The sequence below is a fragment of the Hypanus sabinus genome, unplaced genomic scaffold (assembly GCF_030144855.1).
Source record: "Hypanus sabinus isolate sHypSab1 unplaced genomic scaffold, sHypSab1.hap1 scaffold_1762, whole genome shotgun sequence".
NCBI classification, from domain to species: domain Eukaryota; kingdom Metazoa; phylum Chordata; class Chondrichthyes; order Myliobatiformes; family Dasyatidae; genus Hypanus; species Hypanus sabinus.
Window position 1 is genome coordinate 3,104 of NW_026779848.1, and position 13,423 is coordinate 16,526.

Below are 13,423 nucleotides of genomic sequence, written 5' to 3' on the forward strand. Positions count from 1 at the left end.
GAACACATCCTGTGCGGAAACTAGTCGTGTTGTCATGGCAACAGCACTGGCCACCACCGGAAACACTGCAGAGAGCTGTGAACAAGTTCAGTACCTCATGGATGTATGATTCGTTAAGTTAATTAATTGGCCCTCACATTTCGCGACCCCGCACTCCCAGTCACGAGGTGAAGAATTAATCTTTATGGGCGGCTTGCGAATCAAAGGTTATCACTGTACTTTGATTCATTGAAAGCAACTGTCCTCTCCTCACCTCTCCTCTTCTCTCTCCCCCCTCTCTCATTCTTTGTGCCTATCCTCTCTCTCTTTCTCTCGCTCTCTCTCCTCTCTCTCTTCCCTTTCTCTCTACCCCTCTCCTTTCCCCTCTTTTTCCCCCTCTCTTACGTCCTCACTTACCCTCTCTCTCCCCCTTCTCCACACTCCTCCACCGCCTGTTCTGTAGCACACTAAACGGAAACATACAGGCCTCTCCTGGAAACCACAAGCCTTTATCTTCTGAGAGAACATTGAATCTTTCCAACCGATGAGAAATTATACAACATCTGTAATCCACTGAGTGTGTAAAACCGTCATCACAGTGCGGGGTGAGGGAGGGGTGCTGGTCTGGACGGGTGGGTGGCGGAGACAGCAAGCTACAGGAAAGGGGGTATTGGGGAGAAAACGAGAGGCAAGCGAAAGGTTAGGCATAAACGGAGTAAGAGACAATAAGGGAAAGATGCAGGTTAGTGACTGTGTCGGGAAGAATGTTTGAAGGAAAGACTGGGAGGGTGCAAAAGAATAAAGAAGAGGAAAAGAGGAGATAGAGAAGTTGAGGAATTGTACATGTATAGAGAGAGTGAGAGAGACGGAGAGAGAGGAGAAAGAGGAACAGAGAGTGAGAGAGAGAGAGACAGAGGAGATCAAGAGACAGATACAAAGGCAGAGGGAGCGGAAGAGAGAGGGGGAGGGAGGGAGACAGAGGGAGAAAGACAGAGAGAGGGAGCAAGAGACAGAGACAGGCAGAGGGAGAGAGAGAGAGGGAGCAAGGGAGAGAGGGAGATAGAGAGAGAGACAAAGAGAGAGGGAGCAAGAGACAGACAGGGAGAGGGAGAGGGAGAGAGAGAGAGAGAGAGAGAGAGAGAGAGAGAGAGAGAGAGAGAGAGAGAGAGAGGGAGAGGAGAGGGAGAGGGAGAGGGAGAGGGAGAGGGAGAGGGAGAGGAGAGGGAGAGGGAGAGGGAGAGGGAGAGGGAGAGGGAGAGGGAGAGGGAGAGGGAGAGGGAGAGGGAGAGAGAGAGAGAGAAGACGGAGATAAGAAAATGAAGGGGGATAGAGAGAGGGAGAAAGGGAGAGAGAGAGGACTGTGGAGCAGAGTAGAGTACCGGGACACAGGTAAACATCATCTTTGAACTGTCCCACGCTCACCTTGAAATCACATCCTCTGGTAATTGAGATATTCACCTGGTGAACAAACAATGTTGGTTCTCTTCTCTCAGATCCCTACTCAGCGTCAGTCTGCCTCTGGTCTCCCCTCAGCCCCCATCGCTACAGAGCAAACAACTGAAGCCTCTCCAACCTTTCATTCCCTCTGATCCATGAGACAACCCCTCCATTTCCAGAACATTAACTCTCACCCGATCCTCCCTCCGCCGTAACAGGGTTAGAGTTCCTCCTGTTGTCAACCAACGGCCAGCGGTTCTGTGCTGGCGATAGAGTCACCCGGATGGTGAGATGTGTCCAGGTGCCAGGGACAGGGATGACTCCGATCAGGCCCCTGGCATTCTAAAGGGGGAGGGCGAGCAACCAGACTTGTTGGTAAATATTGGCACCAATGACAGTTAAAAATGTCAGCAGGCCCTAAAAAAGATATTTTGTGAGTTAGGTAAGGGGTTTGGGAACCGATGTGCTACCGCCGAGGATGAGGTAGTTGGTTTGTAGACAGAGACAGTATGTTGTGAGACTGCTGGCAATGAAAGGCTGCTGATAGGGCAACCTGGCAGTCGACAGGATGAGTTGCGATGGAAAAGACACACAGAATCTAAAAGGCTGAACACAGGACTGAAGGTATTACATTTGAATGCGCGCATTGTACAGACTGACGTGGAGGAAGAGCTGCGGACTGGCATACATGAGGTTGTGGGCATCACTGACAGCGTGGTCCTGTTGGTAAACATAACAAAATCAAACCATCAGAAAGAGCTGGCATAGGGGCGGAAGGTGCTGAGTCGCTGTGGGGAGAGCTGAGGAACTGCAAGTGCAAAGAAACCCTGGTGGAAGGTTTGTGCAGACCCCCAAACAGTAGTAAGGACGTAGTCTACAAACTACAACGGGAAACAGAAAATGCAAGTCAGCGGGTCAACGTTACAATAGTCATGTGGGATTTCAGTACACAAATAGATTGGGAAAGCCCGGTTGGTGCTGGATGCCCCGGGGGAGAATTTCTAGAATGCCTGCGAGGTGGCTTCACAGAGCAGCTCGTGGTTAACCCCACTATCGCCAAATCATTTCGGTTCCTCGCGGCCCGGTAGAACATGCATTGCGGCCTGGTGGCTGGGGACCACTGCACTAAGGGATCTGCTATTCTGGTTAGGGTGTGATGCAATGAACCGGGATTGAATTTGCAATTTGAGAAGGGGAAGCACAACGGAGATGCAGTGTTGAAGTGGAATGAAGGAAACTGCAGAGGCATGAGAGAGGAGCTGGCCAAAAGTGATTGGAAAAGACCTTTGGCACCGATAACGTCAAAGCAAGACTGGGTGGAATTTCGGGAAGCAATTCAGAAAGCACAGGATATACACATCCCAAAGAGACAGAAGTGTTCAAAAGGCAGAAAGTCCATAAGACCATGAGGTGCTGGAGCAGGTTAGGACATTCGGCCCATCGACTCTATTTCAATATATCAGCATATCATCCTGGTTGATCCAATTTCGTCCCAGACCCAATCTCCTGTCTTCTCCCCGTATTCTTTCACACCCTGAACAATCAGTAATATATGACCTTCTGTAGTAAATGTACAGAGAGACGGCCTCCACCGTTGCCTGTGGCAAAGAATCCCATAGATTCTCCACTCTGGCTGAAGAAACTCCTCCTCATTTCCATTCTAACAGGATGCCCTCCGTTATGGCTCATCCGGTCTTCCAGCAATCACAGGAAAAATCCTGCCCACATCCACTCTATCATGGCTCCTCCTTCAATGAGTTCACCCCTTATTTTTCTGAATTCTGGCCCAGAGACATCAATGGTGATATGACAACCTGTTCAATACTGGAACCATTTTCGTGCCCCTCCTCTGAACCCCCTCGAGATTCAGCACATCCTTTCTAAGACAAGGAGCTCAAACCTGCTCAAAATACAAGTGAGGCCTCACCAGAGCTTTTTAAAGTTCCAACATTTCGTCCTTGCTTTTACCTTTTAGTCCTCATGAAATGAATGCTCTGAATACCATCTGCCGTTTCCAGTCCTAATCTGTCTAGCTCCTTCTGTGGCCTCTCTACGTCCTCAGAACTACCTTTCCCTCAATCTCTGTTCCTCTGCAGATTTTGCAGCAAAACCATCAAATACATCATCCAAGTCATTGCCATATAGCAGAGAAGAATGGGTCCCATCACAGACCCCTGTGGAATGCCACTGGACATCTGCAGCCAGACAGAAAACGCTCCATTTATTCACAGGTTCTGCCTCCTGTTAATCAGCCACTGCTTTATATGTGCTGGGCTCTTTCTGTAATACCATGGGCTCGTAGCGTGTTAAACAGCCTCATGTCTGCAACCTTTTTAAAGGCCTGAAATTCAAAACACACAACATCAACCGATTGTCTTTTGTCTATCCCGCTTGTTATTTCTTCAATGAATTTCAACAGATTTGTCAGGAAACTATGCTGACTCTGGCCCTTTTTATCATTTGCCCAAAGAGCACTGAGACATCATCCTTAACAATCGAATCCAACATTTCCCAAACACTGAGGTCAGACCAACTGGCCTTCAGTTTCCTTCCCTCTGCCTCTCTCGCTTCCTGAAGAGTGGAGTGACACTGTTGTACTCCCCTTTCTCCGGAATCCCTCTTCCCTCTGCCTCTCTCGCTTCCTGAAGAGTGGAGTGACACTGTTGTACTCCCCTTTCTCCGGAATCCCTCTTCCCTCTGCCTCTCTCGCTTCCTGAAGAGTGGAGTGACACTGTTGTACTCCCCTTTCTCCGGAATCCCTCTTCCACAACACACTTGCCCTTACTCGTCACTTATTCCCTATTCTTCCTCATCTCTCTTCATCTCCCCACTCGGACTTCTACCTCTTTCAATCCACACTCTCCCTTCTCTCTCTCTCTCTCTTTCCCCCTACAATCCCTTTTCTCTTTTACTACCCCGTCTCTTCATATCCACTCCCCGTCTCTCTCCCGGTCCCCACACTCCCTTCTATTGCCCTCTCTCCCTCTCTCTCACAGGCCCCACTCCCCCTTCTTTCCTCTCCCCACTCCCCCGTCTTTCTCCCCAATCTCACTTCGTTCTCTGCATTACAGGGGCAAATCTAGCTGCAACAAGACCACCCAGACCGCCCCACCCAGCCAGATTATGCCCACACCAACCCACCCTCTGCACCTCCCTTACCTGAAACTGCCTGAGGGCAGAACTCAGAGATTTCCTGAGACAGGAAATGCCCCACCTCAGCCACCAAGGCGCCTCACCACAGGGGTGACAGACCTTCTCCCCCCCCCCATAGGATGAAGGCCAGGGCCCCCGGAGCATTTGCTCTCTTGCCCCCTCCCGCCCGGGGGACCTGAGGCTACATATACCTGTCATAGTACACTGGGGAATGGGAAACACGCAGAGGTGGATGGCATTTAGAGAACCATGGTCTGATCAGTGACAGTCAGCATGGCTTTCTGAAGGGCAGATCGTGTCTAACAAGCCTGATGGAGATTTTTTAAGAGGTGACCAGGCATATAGATGAGGGTAGTGCAGTGGATGTGATCTACATGGATTTTAGTAATGCATTTGACAAGGTTCCACACGGTAGGCTTATTCATAAAATCAGAAGGTCTGGGACCCAGGAATGTTTGACCAGGTGGATTCAGTATTGGCTTGCCGGCAGAAAGAGAGTTGTGGTGGAGGGTGTACACTCGGATTGGAGGGTTGTGACTAGTGGTGTCCCACAAGTTTCAATTCTGGGATCCCTAATTTTTGTGATTTTTATTAACGACCGGGATGTGGGAGTAGAAGGATGGGTTGGCAAGTTTGCAGAAGACACAAAGGTTGGTGATGTTGCAGATAGAGAAGAGGATTGTCAAAGATTGCAGAAAAACATTGATAGGATGCAGGAGTGGGCTGAGAAGAGGCAGATAGAGTTCAACCTGGAGAAGTGTGAGTTGGTACACTTTGGAAGTACAAACTCCAAGGCAGAGTACAAAGTAAATGGCAGGATACTTGGAAGTGTGGAGGAGCAGAGGGAGCTGGGGCTACATGTAGACAAAGTAGTTGAGAAAGCTTATGGGGTGTTAACGTTTATAAGTCGAGGGATAGAGTTTAAGAGTCGCGATGTAATGATGCAGCTCTGTAAAACTCTGGTTGGGCCACACTTGGAGTACTCTGTCCAGTTCTGGTCACCTCACTATAAGAATGTTGTGGAAGGGTACAGAGGAGATTTACCAGAATGCTGTGTGGTTTAGAGAGTATGGATTATGATCAGAGATTAAGGGAGCTAAGGCTTTACTCTCTGGAGAGAAGGCTGATGAGAGGAGAAATGATAGAGGTATAGTTGATATTAAGGGGAATAGATAGAGTGGACAGCCAGCGCCTCTTCCCCAGGGCGCCACTCTCAATACAAGAGGACATGGCTTTAAGGTAAGGGGAGGGAAGTTCAAGGGGGAAGATTTTATACTCAGAGAGTGGTTGGTGCGTGGAATGCACTGCCCGAGACAGTGGTGGAGGCAGATACACTGGTGAAGTTTAAGTGCCAACTAGACAGGTATATGGAGGAAGTTAAGATTGGGAGGCAGAGTTTAAGGGTCGGCACAACATTGTGGGCCGAAGGGCCTGTACTGTGCGGTATTGTTCTATGTTCTATCTATTTCTCGCTGGAATCTCTCTTTTAGTTTAATTGTTTATTGAAGGCACGACACAGTCCAGAAAACGTAATGCATTACATTTTCCTCCATTTTGCTTTTATACCTTACCCCTAAACACCACAACGTCATCAGTGGGGCCTTCTGGGAGTTGTAGTCATTGGACCTCGCTCGCTCCCTGTCGAAGCATGTTTTGTCAGCCACCACAGACGCCACCGAAACAGACCCACCGAGGCGCGAAGGGGAATCACACCCGTCCTTGTGGGCGCCGAGGCCGGCGACAACGACAGAAGCGACTCGCTGATCTCCGCCATGGCGACGGAGCGGAAGAGGAGGGGCTGGTCAAGGGCCGATTTCCTCCAGCCTATCGCAGCTCAGACCTAACACTGACGCCTGCTGTCATTGGCTGCAGTGCCTGTCGCTCAAATGGGAACTCGGAGGGTGATTAGTTTATGTGAACGTCAGTCAGCCTTCCTGTCTTTATGAGTTTGGATTTGGATTTATAACGGGACAGGAAGCAAATTGGGAGAAATGTGAGTTTTTATGTGATGGTGCATCAGTCTCCGAGTTACATTATTAACAATAAAAGGGCAAAGGCCGTGGTGAGGAAGGAGGTGATTTACTGGAGGTTATATGGAGATAATATTGGAAGGGATATCAAACTTGGAATTGTTTGGGATATGATTTAGAAAATGGGGGGATTTGTGGGGATCATAATATTCCTGTGTTGATTATTGAGGGCAAAATGATTGTTACTGAAACAGGGAAGGTTGGGTTACTGGCTGGGTCATTTGCAGAGATTCATAATCAGGATAATTTAAGTGAAGAAATTAAACAATATAGGGATATGTTTTTTCAGTGAATACCCTGATGTGTTGGAAGTCTGCTGCAGCAATGATAGTATCACAGATGGAGAGATTTCTTTGTATGAATTTAAGAAGTCTATTAATAATGCAGGTCAGGTGTCTCCAGGAAAGAGTGATATTTGAAATTGTAATTGTATATAATTTGCATTTGTAAAATATTAAATATTTGAATTGTGCATCCACTTTCCTCATGGAAAATGGAAATAGTAGTGCCTGAAAACCTGGTAGATCCCCATTTGATCCTTCTAGTTAAGTGCCTATATCGTGAAAGTCTCATTTATGTAAACTTATGGAATGTATGGTAATCAAGCGCTTGAGTTATATTTTGGAAAGAGTGGTGATAAAGTGTTTTATTAGAGTGGATTTTGGAAGTGTGAAATGACATTAGATTCAGTTTTAGGTTTGGAAGATGATATTCGGAAAGCACAATTAAATAAAGATGTTGTAATAGCAGTATTGAGACTGAAAAGGGAAATGATATGGAAGAAAGGACTTTTGATTAAATTAGGAGTAAGGGGGTCATTGTATTTTTTTCTGAGTTTTTTTTTGTATGGACTGTCCAAGTAACGGTCGGCATGTTTGTGTCTATGAGATAGAGAATGGAATCCCACAAGGCAGTATTTGTAGCCCTTCATTATTTAATATTATGATTAATGATATTTTCTGTGAGATGGGAAAATGGGATTCCCTGGGTAAATCACAATATACAGATGACTTAGCTTTATGGATTTGAGGTATTAACTGCAATTTACAATTAATAGATCAAACAGTGGGCAGATTGATGAGGATTGTAAGCTTTCAGTCGTTAAAACACATTACGTGGTTTACAAACAGCATTAATAGACTTGCACTTGATTTTAACTTATGGGATTAATGTCTCGAGGAAGTGTCAGTGGTAAGATTTCTCAGTATGTGGATGAATAATAAGCTGATGGGGAAGCACCTGTCAGTAAAATAATTGATAAATATAAAGGAGCTTTAAATCTCCTCAGACATCTATGTGGGTATTCTTGGGTGCAACATGAAAATCTTTGTTGACCAATTATATTTGTTTAATTTGATCTGTTCATGATTATGTCTGTGTGGCTTGTGGATCACCTTCATCTTCAAATTAAAAGTGTTTGTATGTGATACAATTACAGACTTTTAATTGTGTTCTGGTGCGGTAATGTTGTCTCCTGCTTTGGCTTTACTGATTGCAATGGGACAATTGCCCTCAAAGTAACAGAGGTTCAAGTTGATGTCAACATACTGGATTAATTTGCGGGTCAAGGAAATGATCATCCTGTTAAAGTTGTGCTAGAGGACGGTTGGGAACATCACTAGAAGAGTGTTTTTTGTTTTGGGTGGCTGGGTTCTTACCATGCTGCGAATATGGGTGTATTTGATGACACAGTATGTCCCACTGTAGCGTTCTCTGTAACCCCACATTGTTTTTTCCATTGACTTCAGGTGATTTTACTTTTTACACGATCGGATTCGGTTCTGCCTGAGAGTCTGTTGCTCATCAGTATATTAATGAAAGTTATTATCATACAGTAACCATTTTTACAGATGAATCAAAAGATAATTTAATTGGGGATGTTGGTGTGGCTGTTTTTGTGTGCCTGAATAGCAGGTAATGATAAAGAAATGACTTATAGCCATTTATCAGCATAGAAAGCAGAATTCTTTGCCAACAGTTTAGGCTTACAGTGGATGGAGGAAATTGGTCCTTATAATTTGCTCAGAATACATTTCAGTTTTGATGAGTCTTAAACAGGTCATTCTGGCAGTAGGTCAGATTGACTGTTGGAAACTTGACAAACGGTATTTCATATATAAAGTTTGATTTATATGTCTGCACATTATGGGGCCTGCATATCACACTGTTGAGGGAAATGATGATGTTGACTGTTTAGCACCAAAAGCTGTTAAATGTTAAGCTGTGGATATAGACCTTCCACTTAGCAAATTAGAAGCTAAAGGGTTGGTAGTGTTAAGAATTAGGGGCTTATGGCAAGACGTAGGATAATGGACGTAAAGACAGACACCTTTCCAGAATACATAAACCTGTTGGGTTTATAGAAGAAGGGCTTAAAACAAGGGAAGGAATGATATTCACATGACAGAAATATCCACACTATGCTTAATTATGCCTTGTAACTAATTGGAAAACTTCATTCTGTGTCGTGTACATTTTGTCATTATGAAACCGTCGAAACACATACTATTTCAATGTGAAGCGTACAAGGCTGAAGAAAAATCAAATGCAGTCTTCAGTACAATCTTTGCGAGGGTAGATAGTTTTCAAATAAAAGCTATTAAATTATGGGACTGACTTTAAATCAATTCACAGTTTGAGCTGGAAAAGGCACGTAATAATTGTGTTAAACGTAAGGAAATAACATAAAGGGTAGCAAAGGTGAGTGGGCTGTTGGATTACTGAGATGCTCTTTTTATTTATTTATTAAATTTTTAGAAAATTACAAAGAATAAATGTAATGAAAAATTAGTAAGAAAAAGAAAAATAATATTAGTCCTCCTCCCCATCCCCACCTTAACCCTTATCTAAAGAAAGAAATAAAGAAGAAAAAGATTGCCTCGATATTGGAGGATACCCACATGCTCCATGGAGTTCAAAATAATTTTAATATTTATTCTTACTTTCCCCAATTACATTATAATTTTATCTTCAAAGGACCTATATATTTAATCCTATCTTTTGTAGGTATGGGAGCCAAATTTTTAAAAATATATCATATTCATTTCTTAGATTATATGTAATTTTTTCAAGTGGAATACAACTATATATTTCATTATTCCAATAATCCATAGTTAAATATAACTCAGATTTCCAAGTAATTGCGATAACTTTTTTAGCTACTGCCAATCAATATTTATAATTTTTTTCTGATACATATTCAATTTAATTTTCGGTATTGTCCCTTCAATATCTCCTAATAAAAATAATATTGGACTATTTGGGAGTTGAACTCCAGTACTTTGTTCCAATAAAAGTCAGATATATCGAAAATGGTTGAATTTTAAAACAAGACCAAGTAGAATGTAAAAAAGTACCAATTTCTTGATTACATCGAAAGCATTGGTCAGACATATTTGAATTTAATCTATTTATTTTCTGTGGTGTTATATATAATTGATGTAAAAATTATATTGTATTAATCTAATTTGAACATTTATTGTATTTATCATACTATCAGAACATAATTTTGACCAACTTTTTCCAACAATTTTAACATTCAAATCAGTTTCCCATTTTTGTCTTGATTTATGAATTCCAGATTCAGTCTGTTTTTGAATCAAATTGTACATACAAGATGTAATTTTTTAAATTTTTCCTTTTTGAATTAATATTTCTATTTCACTAAGTTTTGGCATCAACATTGTTTGACCCAGCTTTTCTCGTAATTGTCCTTTAATTGAAAATAAGAGAAAAGAGTGTTGTTTGATATTTTATATTTATTTTTTCATTGCTCAAACGACATCAATACAATTACATATATATTTAATCCCCTTTTGGAACCAATTATGTAAAAGTTTATTATCCATTGTAAAAGGAATAAGCCTATTTTGAATTAAAGTTTATTTTTGCTAATAAAGATTTCTTTATCTTATCGTCCATATTTACCTTATTCCATAAATCATTCAAGTGTCTTAATATAGGAGATTCTTTTTTTTTCCCGTATCAATTTGGATTCCCATTTATATGTAAAATCTTCTGGTATGTTTTCTCCTATCTTATCTAATTTTATTCTAATCCATGCCGGGTTTTTTTTTCATCAAAAAAAGATGCAATAAATCTAAGTTGAATTGCTTTATCATAATTGTTAAAATTTGGAAGTTGTAACCCTCCTAAATCAAATTTACATCTCAATTTTTCCAATGATATTCTTGACATCTTTCCTTTCCAAAGAAATTTCCTTACATATTTATTTAGTTCTTGAAAAAACTTCTGCGGTAATTGTATTGGTAAAGTTTGGAATATATATTGCAATCTATGGAATATATTCATTTTTACAGCATTAACTCTACCTATTAATGTTATTGGTAACATCATCCATTTATCAAGATCCTCTTTTATTTTTTTTTAATCATGGCAAATAATTTTGTTTATATAAATTTTTTACATCATTGTCAACTCTGATACCTAAATATTTTATCCCATTTATTGACCATCGAAATTGAGTTACTAATCGACATTGATTATAATTTCCTTTTGTAAGGGGTAAAATTTCACTTTTATTCCAATTTAATTTATACCCTGATACTTTCCCGTATTCTTCCAATTTAAAAGATAATCTTTGCAAAGATTGTAATAGGTTTGTAAAATAAATCAAAACATCATCAGCAAATAAATTAATTTTATATTCTTCTTGATTAACTCTAAAACCGCCAATATCTGAATCTGTTCTAATTAATTCAGCTAATGGTTCTTTTGCCAATACAAATAAAGCAGGTGATAACGGGCAGCCTTGTCCAGTTGACCTCGTTAAGCAAAATGGTGTTGAAATCTGAGCATTTGTAACTACTTCAGCTTGAGGATTAGTATTTAAGGTTTTAATCCATTGTATAAAAGATTTTCCTCGCTCATATTTTTCCAATACCTTAAACAAAAAAATCCCATTCCAATCTATCAAATGCTTTTTCTGCATCCAAAGCAAATGCCACACTCATTTCCTCTCTTTTTTGTGCCAGATGAATTATACTAAGTAACCAGGTTAGATTATCCATTGATTGTAATAAAATCTGTTTGATCCATATGCATTAATTTTGGTAAATATTTAGATATTCTATTAGATAAAATTTTTGCTATTATCTTATAATCTGTATTCAACAAAGAAATAGGCCTATATGATGTTGGTTTTAGAGGATCTCTTTTTTTGGCAATACAGTTATGATCGCTGTTAAAAAAGATTGTGGGAGTTTATGCATTCTTTCCACTTGGTATATTAATTCCATAGAGGGAGGAATTAATATATCTTTAATTTTTTTTATAAAATTCAGGAGGAAAACCATCTTCTTCTGGGGATTTGTTACTCTCAAGTGATCCTACAGCTTCTTCAACCTCTTTTAATGTAAAGGGCATATCTAATCCTTTCTGTTCTTCCAAATTAAATTTCGGAAGGGTTATTTGTGATAAAAATTTATCCATCTCAGTAATCTTATTTTGTGATTCTGATTGATATAGTTCAGTATATAAAAAAAAAATAAAGTTTCATGAATTTCCAAAGGTTTATCAGCAACCTTATTTACACTTGTTCTAATTGCATTTATTGTTTTAAAAGCCTGTTCTGTTTTCAACTGCCAAGCAAGAATTTTATGTGATCTTTCACCTAATTCGTAATATTTCTGTTTAGTTCTCATAGTTACTTTTTCTGTACGATATGTCTGGAGTGTATTATATTGTAGTTTTTTATTAACAAGTTGTCTTTGTTTTTCTTCTGTCATATATCTTTGAGATTCTTTTTCTAACTTTATGATATCTTTTCCCAATTTTCCTTCTTAATTTTAGATGTATAACTTATAATCTGACCCCTTAAATATGCTTTCATCGCTTCCTATAATACAATTTTACCCTCAACTGAATGTAAATTTGTATCCAAAAAAAATTGAATCTGTTTTTTCATAAAATCACAAAAATCTTGACGTTTTAATAAAATTGTATTAAATCTCCATCTAAGCTTTATGTCTATTTGAATAAAATGAATAATCTCTTTCTCTTGGATTAATTTTCCTCCATATATCAATCAGGTTTAAATCTTTCATTAATGATAAAGTTAGTTTTATTTCTTTTAATTTTGTAACAACTGTAGTTGACCTTTCCAAAACTGGATCTAAACAAAAATTAAAATCTCTGCCTATTAATATTTTATCATTTGCGTCAGCCAAGTTCAAAAAATCTTCTTGTATGAATTTTGCATCATTTTCATTTGGTGCATAAATGTTCATAAAATTTGCATAATTCTGAAAAAATTTGACAATGTATAATCTCGTATCTCCCCACAGAATCAATTATTACATTTTGTATTTTAATTGGTAAAGATTTATTAACCGAAATTGCAACTCCTCTCGATTTTGAATTAAATGAAATTGCTATAACATTTCCAACCCAATCTCTATTTAATTTCTTATGCCTGTGAACTTACTGAACACATCCTTGCCAGAAAAAAAAACTTATCCCAATCCACTCTTCCTAGATCCTTTTTCATTTCCACAAAATTGGCCGTTCTCCAATTTTACCGGAACGTTAAGCTGCCAGTTCTGCCCCTCACTAATAGCAGTCATGTCGTTATCCCACGTGTCAACCCAAGCCCTGAACTCATCTGTTTTACCGACAATACTCCGTGCATTGAAATAGATGTACCTGAGAATATGTATATCATCCGCTTTTTTTTCATTTCCGTTTATACATGCAGTCCTCTCATGTTCCTTATCCTCCTGCACCTCACTATCTGCTCTAACACTCTGGTTCCCCTCCCTCTGCAAATCTAGATTAAATTCCCCGGAGCAGCACTGGCAAATCTA